Raw genomic sequence first — 11,184 nt, forward strand, 5'->3', positions numbered from 1 at the left:
CTTGTTACTGTTTTCTTTGCTATCTTCGAATTTAATAAAGTTTTTGTCTCTTGTATTTTTTATTATTTATTATCATTCGATAAAAACAAAATAATGACACGTCATTAATTCTCTCGATCGTTCGGCAAATGGCTATTAAATTATGTATATAAAACAAATATTCAGATAAGTGCGCCATTTAACGATTGATCTTATTATCGAACAATCGACAAACAATTGCGCAATACGTTTAAAGCTATAAAACCTTAACGTACACAAACTTCAAAGGTGATTGATGTAATACAATTCAAATTAATCAGTCCAAGGCAATTACTCGTTCAATTGGTGAACAGAGTACAATCGCTCGAGCCAGAGCGAGCAAACAGTTCGCCATCTGTCTGTTAACACACGAATTTAACCAAATCGGTAAACCGGTAACCCAACAATAACAGCTTTTACGACTGACCGCTTCAATATATCTTTTACAAACGTTTCGTCGCCTCCGTAAAATACACCGTAAATCAATGCGGCATAGTCTAAATTTAATGCTCGATAATAAAGTAATAACGTCATTATAATATTGGAAGTTTCACCGTCAATGTTGCATCCGTCTCGTTTCTACAGATGCATGTCTTGCTCGCTCTCATCTCAGTGTAGCGACGGTTGCTAGGGGGCGGGGCGCGCGTGACGTCACTTCGTATCGACCAATCAGCGGGCGGTTTTTTTTTCTTCGCGGGTCTTTTGTGGCGCGTTTCTTTTGTTCGGGTGGCGTCGCGTTAGAGGGTTAACTTGGGGAATAACGAGTAGCTTAGACAAAACTACATTAGCTTTTGACCGGCTTTTTTAAAGTTAGCGCCATTAGCACCTTGTTATCTGAGGTTCTATTCTTGTGTCGACTTCTTTTGAATTCGTTCGTACGAGTTTGAATAATTTAAATAAGTTATTTAAGAATAAGGGCGTACGTATTTCTGTTTAACGATTTTGTTCAATTGATTGTATTATTTTGTTTTACTAAATTCTTATTGAAATATTGTGTTACAGATTATTTGATTCGAACTTTTTGTATGCTATGTGAAAATTATTTAATAATGTGAGTAAAATATATTTTAATATGTACTTATTTGTACATTTTTAATTAATATAAAAAATGAAAAAAGAAAATTAATTATTATTGTATAGAATTAAATAAATCATACAAAAAATATATGTCTATAGCGAAAAAATATATTTTAAGCAAATATGGTTTTTTTTTAGAATAGATAATCTAATAAATATATGTATGTGGTAATCTAAAAAAGGGTTCTTGCCAGGATCGGGGCTCTCATGTCTGAAATAATACAGGTTCACTCACCACATCAAGAATTTTATTATTTGCGGTAAAATGAAATATCTAAGGTTACATATTAATTTCTTACAATACTAAGGGGAGTTAATTTATTATTGCAAGTGATGTATATTCGTTTGAAATTTAATTATGTTTATTTTAAAAGTAATTACATACTGCAGTGAAATCGTTAAATATTCAGGACCAATCAGGGTAATGAAACGATGCGCCATGATTGCTTAATGGACGCCTGAAACGCTGAAATAACGCAACAGAATCAATTGCGAATGTTATGTAATTAATTTAATTATATCATTATTATAATATAAGACTAATCATTTTTATAATTATCTGAATATTTGCGCGATTATTGTATTTTGAAGTGTGTTGGAGGATGTCCGGATTTTTTAGAAACTAGGAGGCGCTGTGATCTTTCTTCAATGTATATTTTAGTAACAAAATAATTGAAGTAGTAGTAAGTGCCTACATTCAATTCTTACTTTACCCGTACGAAGTTGGGGCCGACAGCTACTAAAGAGATTAAATTTTGTTACTTTTTTTCCTTTCTGTATAAATTATTTTTAAACAATTTTTTTTTACCTAAAATTATTTTTAAACATTTACATTTTTGTAGATATAAGTATCAGGAGAGAGAGTTTGTTTAATAAAACTGTAAAACCCCGTTAGTTTAGTGGTTAGTTTAGGTGCACAAGATATCGAAGTTTTAGGTTCAAAAACGGTCCAATAAAACGAGAAAGTGGTTACCGATAACACTCCAGCACATAAAAGCGCGTTTTTGAATCGTTAATATTTTATCGACCGTCGGTAAACAATCTCTAGTGAGAACGGTAAGAAACGTTCGAAGTTGCTCTTATCTGATTGCTTCTGAAAGGGATGGTAAGTGTTCAGAGAATTCACCACGGTTTATTTATTTATTTATTTACTTAGGACAACCAACAGTAGATACAATAACACATTGAATACGTACAATATAACAACTTGTATCAAGGAAAATGTTCTACTAATTAATGTTTACTATTAACCTAGGCTATTAATTTCCTGAAGATCCCGGTTGGTACTCCCTAATCTGTATAATGTTCGGAAATTCGTATTTTCCACCCCCAATTTACCATATCCCAGTACTATTGTTAGTTAAAAACGTCACAGCGATTTCAATCATATTTCATTACTTGATTGTATGTAAATAATTAACTAGCGCTCGCTCCCGGCTTTCCACTCGATTGCTTCACGCGAACCTTCGCATCGTAATTATATTCAATTGAACCGCGGTCATTTCATTTTCCGACGAGCCGAGGTAAAGCTTTTTTTTCATTAATGTGATTGTTTGCGTCAATTAAGATTGCGTTGATTTAAAAAATATTGATTATTTTGCCCATCCGACTGAGTTATTATATTAAATAAATGTAAAGGTAATGTATTAGAGAGTCACTACTGGGCAAAGATGTCCTTAAGCTTTTGAGTCGAAGCTTCACTTAGTCCGATACGCAGCCCCTCTGAGGGTCAGTGGATAATTGTGGCAGAATTTCTTTCGGGATTTACAGGTTGTCTCACAATAATAAACACACTCAGAGTTAGCGTTTGTACGTATAAGCTTTGATTGATTGAATGATTGAAGATATTTGTACTTTAGCCACTGGACCGTATCAGCATAAATAATAATTGCTATGATATCCTTCATTATCATATAACTAACGTACTACATGATAGGTTTGCTAGTGTTATTTAGTTTTTTAATCGAACAGACAGATATTGCACATTTCAAACTAAGGTTGAAGCCTTGCTTCGAAAATAAAGCTCCTAATTAAATGGCGCTGTTTCCATCATTACTGGATCTAGAAGTAATTGTTGACTTAAAACATATTGGTACGATTCAGGAGAAGGTGAATTCTGTGACGTCATTCTCTAATGCCGACACTTCCTCTCCGCTACCGCACTCTACTCTACTTCTGCGTCCTGAGTTTGCGGATTCGCCAACATTATGCAATAGCTATGTGCGCATGCGCTGGCTTGCTCTATATTTATATGTTATAGATAGATGGACGAGCAAATGGGTAACCTGATGGTCGGGTCACTGCTGTTTGAAGATGAATAAGTGGTACCTACATACCCAGACTGGTACCGATAATGAAATAAAAAAGACAAGAAAAAATATTTTTTATTTATATTATTACATAATGGCACGTTTCTTTATGATTTTACTCCGTATTAAACAAGAAACCAGCTACAATTTTTTTATTTTTTTATTTCATAAAGCCAGCTATAATATGTCCGTCTCAATTTGCTATAAAACACCATTTTGATATGTAGGTAGTACAATGCTATACATTATTGAGACAAAATGAACGCCTGTGTACGTGAACGCTAGTATAAACTGTGTTACAGACACAGGCGCGTTCCTCTTACAGTTCATTCACAAATTGCTACACTTTGTAAGGGTTCTGGTAAGTATCAAAACTTAATTTATCATAGGTTCTCAAACTTATTATGATTTATACTGCAAGAAAGTGCTACGATATACGGATATGCGTGTAGTACGATGTTGAGTCGAGATGGCCCAGTGGTTAACCGATGATTGCGGATCAAACCCAGGCAAGCACCGCTGATTCATGTGCTTAATTTGTCTTTATAATTCATCTCGTGCTCAGCGGCAAAGGAAAACATCGTGAGGAAACCTGCATGTGACAAATTTCATAGAAATTCTGCCACATGTATATTCCACCAACCCGCATTGGAACAGCGTGGTGGAATATGTTCCAAACCTTCTCCTCAAAGGGAGAGGAGGCCTTTAGCCCAGCAGTGGGTATCTAACGGCTGTTGTTGTTGTTGTTGTTGTGTAGTGCGTGTACGTGGATATGCATGTTTCTTAAATTCGAAGATATTAATTACTATATTAAAGGAGTAATTTATGAGGTAGTCTAAGTGAGCACACGTAGTAAAAGCATAGTTTCACTCAGGACGATCAGTTAGCAATATCGCTTTGACTAATATTTGTCGTATCACATGCAAACACACAGACTAAACCCACAAACATATTCAATATGACAAAATACTACAGCTCGACTAGCGATCGAAGTGTGGACAGTCGAAGCAAATATTTTCAACTTGATTCCTTTGATTTGTAATTAAAACTTTCGTAAACATTTCGACGACGACTAAAACTAATATTTTAAGTATAAATGTAATTTCATATAGTATTTAACCCTGTGCTGTACACCCGCTTTCCGCTTTTTCACATTAACTCCTCCACGCTGGTTGTCTGGAATAAATCGCTCTTAAGCGATAAGACCGCCTGTTGTACATTTGTTCTTTTTATATACTGCGTTGTTGAAAGTAAAATTTATTTTTTAGTGTGTGTGTACAATAAAGAGTTATTATCATTATTATTATTCGACGTAAAACGTTGTAATCGTATTTGTGTTTTTGTTATATTTGTTGTACATTTCGAGATGGTCCAGTGATTGGAACGCGTGTATCTAAACTGATGATTGTGGGTTCAAACCCAGGTAATTTGTGTTTATAATGTATCTTGTGCTCGGCGGTGAAGGAAAAAAACGTGAGGAAACCTGCATGTGTCTAATTTCATGGAAATTTTGCTACATTTGTAATCCATCCCGCATTGGAATAGCGTGGTGGAATATGTTCCAATCTTTCTTCAAAGGGAGAGGATGCCTTAGCCCAGCAGTGGGAAATTTACAGGCTGTTATTGTGCAATAAAGCGAGTAGGTCTTTACGTGTAGTCATATTTAACGTGAATACACACACGCGACACAAAGGGAATTCCGCCATAGGAGGTGCCATAATATTTGATCACGATTCGCCACAAATATACTCTCTAATTAAATATCCTAACGTATCTAAAGCTCAGCGCATGCTGTTGATGACAGAGGACGTGAAAATAATGGAACGAGTTTAAACAAATATTTGATACTTCACAGTAAAAACTTCAATTATGCAATACTAAAGAAATTGATATTGATTAAAAAAAATAACTATACATATAAATAGACTATTTTTCCTTCTTTATAATGTTTTTTATAAAGATGAAATAGAAGTAGATTAAAATTAAGTACATCATCATTATCTTTTAAGTATTGATTGATGTATTATATGATTTATAGATCCAAAACTTTCAATCGAAATATTAGGAGTTCTATAGTTACTCTCATTAAGGCTTTTTGTTTATGTATTTAAAGACCAAGTCTTTCAAAAAGATTACCAATGGGTACATCTATACAATCTATGATTCATTATATTTATTACAATAGAATAATATCAGAATAGTTTTAATATTTAAATATAACAAAGTTCTATAAAATCCGACGTTGTTACTAAAAATAATGTGCGCGGTATTTAATCATCAAACATTACCCTTTAAGTTAAAATAATGAGTCGCTAATAGAGAATTGAACGTTAAATTAAACGAGTTTGCGTTCCAGATTGATTCCAATAAGTGGGGAAGGGGGACTAATCTACAACCACCATATAACATTTTGATTTTAGTGATGTGAGCTGACGATGAAATTTAATAGAGAAACGACCGAAATTTATACGAAGATCATGATCGGCTGGCCAAGTTTTTAAAAGATGTCTCTAGTAATCGTTGACTAAAGTGACTATTGCTTTATTTCTTCTTTTTTCGTTGTATTTTAACTTTGTTTTAATTTATAAATGTAATTTACTGCTGTCGAAACGCTTGGCCCTTGGAGTAGTGGTGCAAAAAGCTTCATCAAAAGTATAACACCTCGCCTCATTGCCTCCACTGGTGACAAGAGGGCTGGTTCGGTTTTTGCCCAGAGGATCGGAATTGCGATTCAACGGGGAAATGCTGCTAGCATTCTGGTCACCATTCCACGCGTTCAAGATTTATACAGTAACTATTTTTAGTTCATATTTGTATGTTGTTAATTCTTATGTTAATAAAGATGTCTATTACAAAAAAAAAGGTACGAACGAACGATTCGAACCGGTGGTAGCTTTACGTTGTCCCATAAAATGGCGATTCAAACGTGCTTGTAAAAGATTACTCGAGTAATTATTTAGATTTTTCTCACATTTTTTTATATCTTCAACATTCTATACATACATAGTTAAATATAGTATTTGTATCGCTGCTGCTTATTTAATAATATACAGTGAAACCTGATTCAGTGAAACTTCAAGGGACCTGAAATATTGTTTCACTTATAGAGGTATTCCACTAACCCAGTGTCTCAGATACCCAGGTATAAATAAATACCTCTCAGGTATAGAGGTGCGCTTTGACATTTTGCAATTAAACACATTTATGGCAGTAAAGCAAAACTCAAACTTGGAGTCATTGATACTTCAAATTACATACATATTTAAGTGCGGATTTTGCGGGTTGAAAAAGAATAACTTTGTAACAATACAAAACAATGTTATCTCAGTTACAGAAGTATATGCATAAAAAATATACTTGCTGTCTCCTTTATAGAGGTAATTGTAATGATAAAACAAAATAACAAATCCTAGTTATAGAGGTTTGCTTCGTCCCACTAACAGAGTTAATTCAATGCCAAAGTGATCGCAGCATAAGTTGCAGTTACGGAGGTATTTCACTTATCCAGGTCCCACTTAATCAAGTTTCACTGTACCATGTTTGTTACGAAATGCGTGGTTAGGTTGTAAAAAATATATAATGAACGTCAGATGACTGAATTATCAGCTAGTATCTCGTGCGCGATGGTCAGGTAGAGATCAGATATTTGCACAGCATTGAAGTATTGCGGGATTAAACACTGTTAAATATCGATATCGGTTATCGGCACGTTCCCAACTCTACTTACCTTTTAGCTGACAGCACTGTAATTGTTGAATGAGGCAGCATTAAAGCGCCAATTAACCGACATTGATTGGTTTCAAGCCCCCTGTCCCCACCCCACCGCGTGGTCCCGGCTAATCCCGGGACAGAACGAAAAGTTTGCACCTCGCTACGGATCAATTAGTGTTGCAATTCAGTTTAATCGCGTTAATTTATTTACTTAATACGAAAATGACGAACGGAATCATAATTTGAAGAAAGTTCACAAACATTTTGATCATTGCTCTTAATAAGAGCGAATCGCTATGACTTTATACTATAGTTACATTTACATGGATATAGTATTAAAATAAAGTCAACATGGCTCTAAAATATTAGCCCGATTTTTGCTTAGCATAGGTATTGGTTTGGTAGATAGAGGCGCTTGGGGCAGTGTTTATTTGTGGAGAAGTTGTCTATTTTCTTATATTATAGTTTGGCATACGAACTTAATTTGAGTGTGATCGAGAGGACCGCATGATATAAAACTCTTCCAACAAGTGGATCTATCTGCTTATGTTCTACAATATGAACAGCACATAATATATTATATTAGCTAAAATATAATCATTGTGATATTGACGGGAATATGGAACGTAGTCATCTGCTCCCATACAGACACAAATTACAACATACTATATCACTGTATCAGTAGTAGAATAATTGATAAATGGTACCTAGATCAGTTCACATAATACCCTCACGTTATATTTTTCTGTATGTTCAGAAATTTATTTCTGCCGGATAATCAATCTGTAATTCGTGTAAGGCGCCACAAACTTATAATTACATAAATTAAAAATAACTGTTTTCATAGATTGATAAAATTAAAAAATAACCCTGCTTGAATTGTTCCTGGGCTGCTCTCAAATACCTACTAGCCGCAGGAGATACTGTAGAGCCAATTGTGTGATACAGCAGAGATACACCCTCTGCTGCAGGTCCTCATAGTCCGATGGAAATTCGCAGAATGGAATCATTTCACATACATCCTGTGACACAGAAAAATTAAAATTTCAACTTCCTAACCCTCGCCTATTACTCACAGATGAAATTAACCCTTTAGACGCCTGTTGTCTTAAACGACTTCATTGCTTAAGATTTCTTCAGGTGATTTAAAAATATATACCTTAAAAATATACTTGACTTATAATAAAAAAAATAAACAAATTGACATAGATTTGGTAACATATAGTAAAAGAAGCACGCACAAACAATAAAGTTAAGAACGGCGGTAGAGTTGGAATATGATGCCATAGGAGCAATACCCTTTGGCATATGAGCTCTTCTTAATCCTAAGAAACGCCAAAAGGTGAAATATTGCAAGGTGAGTTTTGCAGCTTAATAAACTAGGCATAGTTAAGTTGTCTATATGTAATTAAATTGCTGAAAATAATTACTCTTAACAAATTTTTGTTTCAAGGAGCAACAAGCTAACAGTAGGTACGAAGCGTGCAAACGTTTATATAATAGATAAGAAGAATGGTAGGATATAAAAGAGGGTTAAATAAGCGGTTTACAGAGAGACAAACCGTTGAGTTAATTAATAGAGCGGTCTGGCCATTAATATAGCACTCCGCGGGGCGCGCTGGGGACACCACGCGCGGAACAGTGCCAGGACAGGCAGACTGCGATGGAGGAACGCATTTTATTTTATATATTATTATAATTACGCAACATCAATATAATAATAAAAATGGAATGTCTGTTTGTAATATTAAAATATTCTTACTCAATGCATTTGTGTGTATACACGGTACATATACCAAAATAACATTTTTTACAAATTTTGTCTGTCTGTGCGTCTGTTTGTTCCGGCTAAACTGGAACGGCTGGACCGATTTTGACAGGACTTTCACTGGCAACTTAGGCGACAAAATATATAATTTTTTTGTAAATTTCGAACGCTTACGATCGCGGGCACAGCTGTTGCTTAATATTTTGACAGGTACCTAAATAATAATTCGCGTACATTCTTTCACAGTATCTTTGAAAGAAAGTACACGAATTTTTTTCGTTTGTAAAAATGTTTTAGTAAATTTGTCTCGAGGTGATTGATTCATTCTTAATGTATATCATTATTTATTAATATAGTAATGTCCACTATTAAGGACGTTTAGAGATTATTCTACCACGCTGCTCCGATGCTAGAAGAACACGTGGAAGATAATGAAACCACCGAAATTTGCAGGTTTCAGGACTTATATTAGGCATATATTAAGGCATTTATATTTTTTTTTGTATGTAATGAATGCTAAATATGAAAACACAATAACCTCACCTGCACGCCATACTCACCCTACACCACCTGTGCTTGTCAGGCTTTGATCGCAGAATTATCCTTTCTGCGTGAAGGTTCAAATGTCCCCCTCTCACCAGCTCACCCCGCCACCCCGCCCCGCCGTGATTGTTGCGGGCCCATTAAACGATGATTACCGCCTCTAAGAGTTTGAGTAATTGCTTGGAAAAATATTATCATGAAGCGTATAAAGAGAGGATAGATACGAAAGGAAATTAATAAACTCAAATTTTGTTCGGACGCTCCGTTGTTAAGTTCGCTTGTTACGTCATCAGTTCTCAATCAAAACACGTCTTCACTCTGCGGAGTTATTATATGACTTTATACTATAGGAGTAAATTACATTAAATTTTCTAAGCTTGAAAAAGACTGAAACCCTCGACAAAACATTAATTTCATTATTATACCAGTCAATGCGGGTAGACTGTTTATCTGTATGGAAGTTAAAATTTATGTATAGAAAAAAATATACATTTTCTGGAACAGTCATTAATTTTCACAGGAAACTCGACATATTTGTTGAATTGTTTGTTAAGTTTCTTGTAATATGTAAGTCTTATCCGCCATCTTGGTTTTAATGTCATCATCAAATCGTGATACGTGGGATACGCAGCAAACTTATAAAATGAAAATATGATCATTCGTTTAAGAGACTGACACTTCAATTAGTTTCAAAGTAACCGGGTTAAAATAAGGAATATCAATTAAGGCGTTTCTAATCTCAATACTTATATTAAAGTATTATATTGATTCAAAACTTGCTATAGTGTTGACCTAACAATACCGAGGTGTATTGTACTATAGTACAATACATTATAAATAGGGTGCATAAATGTATAATTAATAATTTATTCTTGGACACAAAATATATATCACATAGTCAATAATCTTTCGCCCGTGATTTTTTGTAAAAATAAATCTTTCGAGCCATTTCCAATAATATATTAGTATTCGTTAAAACTACAAATATAATAAATATGTTATTATTAGTACATGTATGGATATGATCAATGATAGAGAGCCTACCTACTACCGAGTTACTTCTTATCGATAACATCTACATTCCTATCCCGTAGTAGGTCTATGTAAATTAAATTGAATATTGTAAAACTAAAGATAAGATTCGAAGCGCTTGTAAGAGACTACTGGAATCCATTAATATTAATTATTAATGTTCAACTTTGCATGTTTTGATGGTTTTCTTCAAAGATGCAAAAAGCTGAATGATTTTGGTTGATATTTGGAATAGATTCCCCTTCTCACGGCGAGTAAAACCACGAGCGGAAGTTAGTAAAGTATATATTGATATTGGCTATGAGAGTTTTCACAAATATACCAAGGATGACAGAATAATGACTGAAAACACTGGCAAGATTATGATAGCATCATTGTTCCGTTATTAGATTATTTTTTATAAAATATTTGAGTGTATGAATAGAGTTTGGTATGTACCTTAATATTATAAATACACAAGTCTGTGGTTACTGTACAATCGATCGGTTAGACTTATTACTTATTATAAAAGCCGTCTTCGAATAAATAAACTTTTTTGTTTTATACTGTTTATAAAAAAGTATGTAATACGGCTGATGAAACATCTATTAGATAGGCACTATATATAAAAAGTAATTATGATTCAAAAAACTTAAACTATTTAAAGCAACGGAGTAACGGCATGGCACTAGTCTCGTACTTCCGAAGCGCTATCAAGAGACGCAATTATAAGTGCATTGTAAGTAA

This window comes from Vanessa cardui, chromosome 22 (genome assembly GCF_905220365.1).
Source record: "Vanessa cardui chromosome 22, ilVanCard2.1, whole genome shotgun sequence".
NCBI classification, from domain to species: Eukaryota; Metazoa; Arthropoda; class Insecta; order Lepidoptera; family Nymphalidae; genus Vanessa; species Vanessa cardui.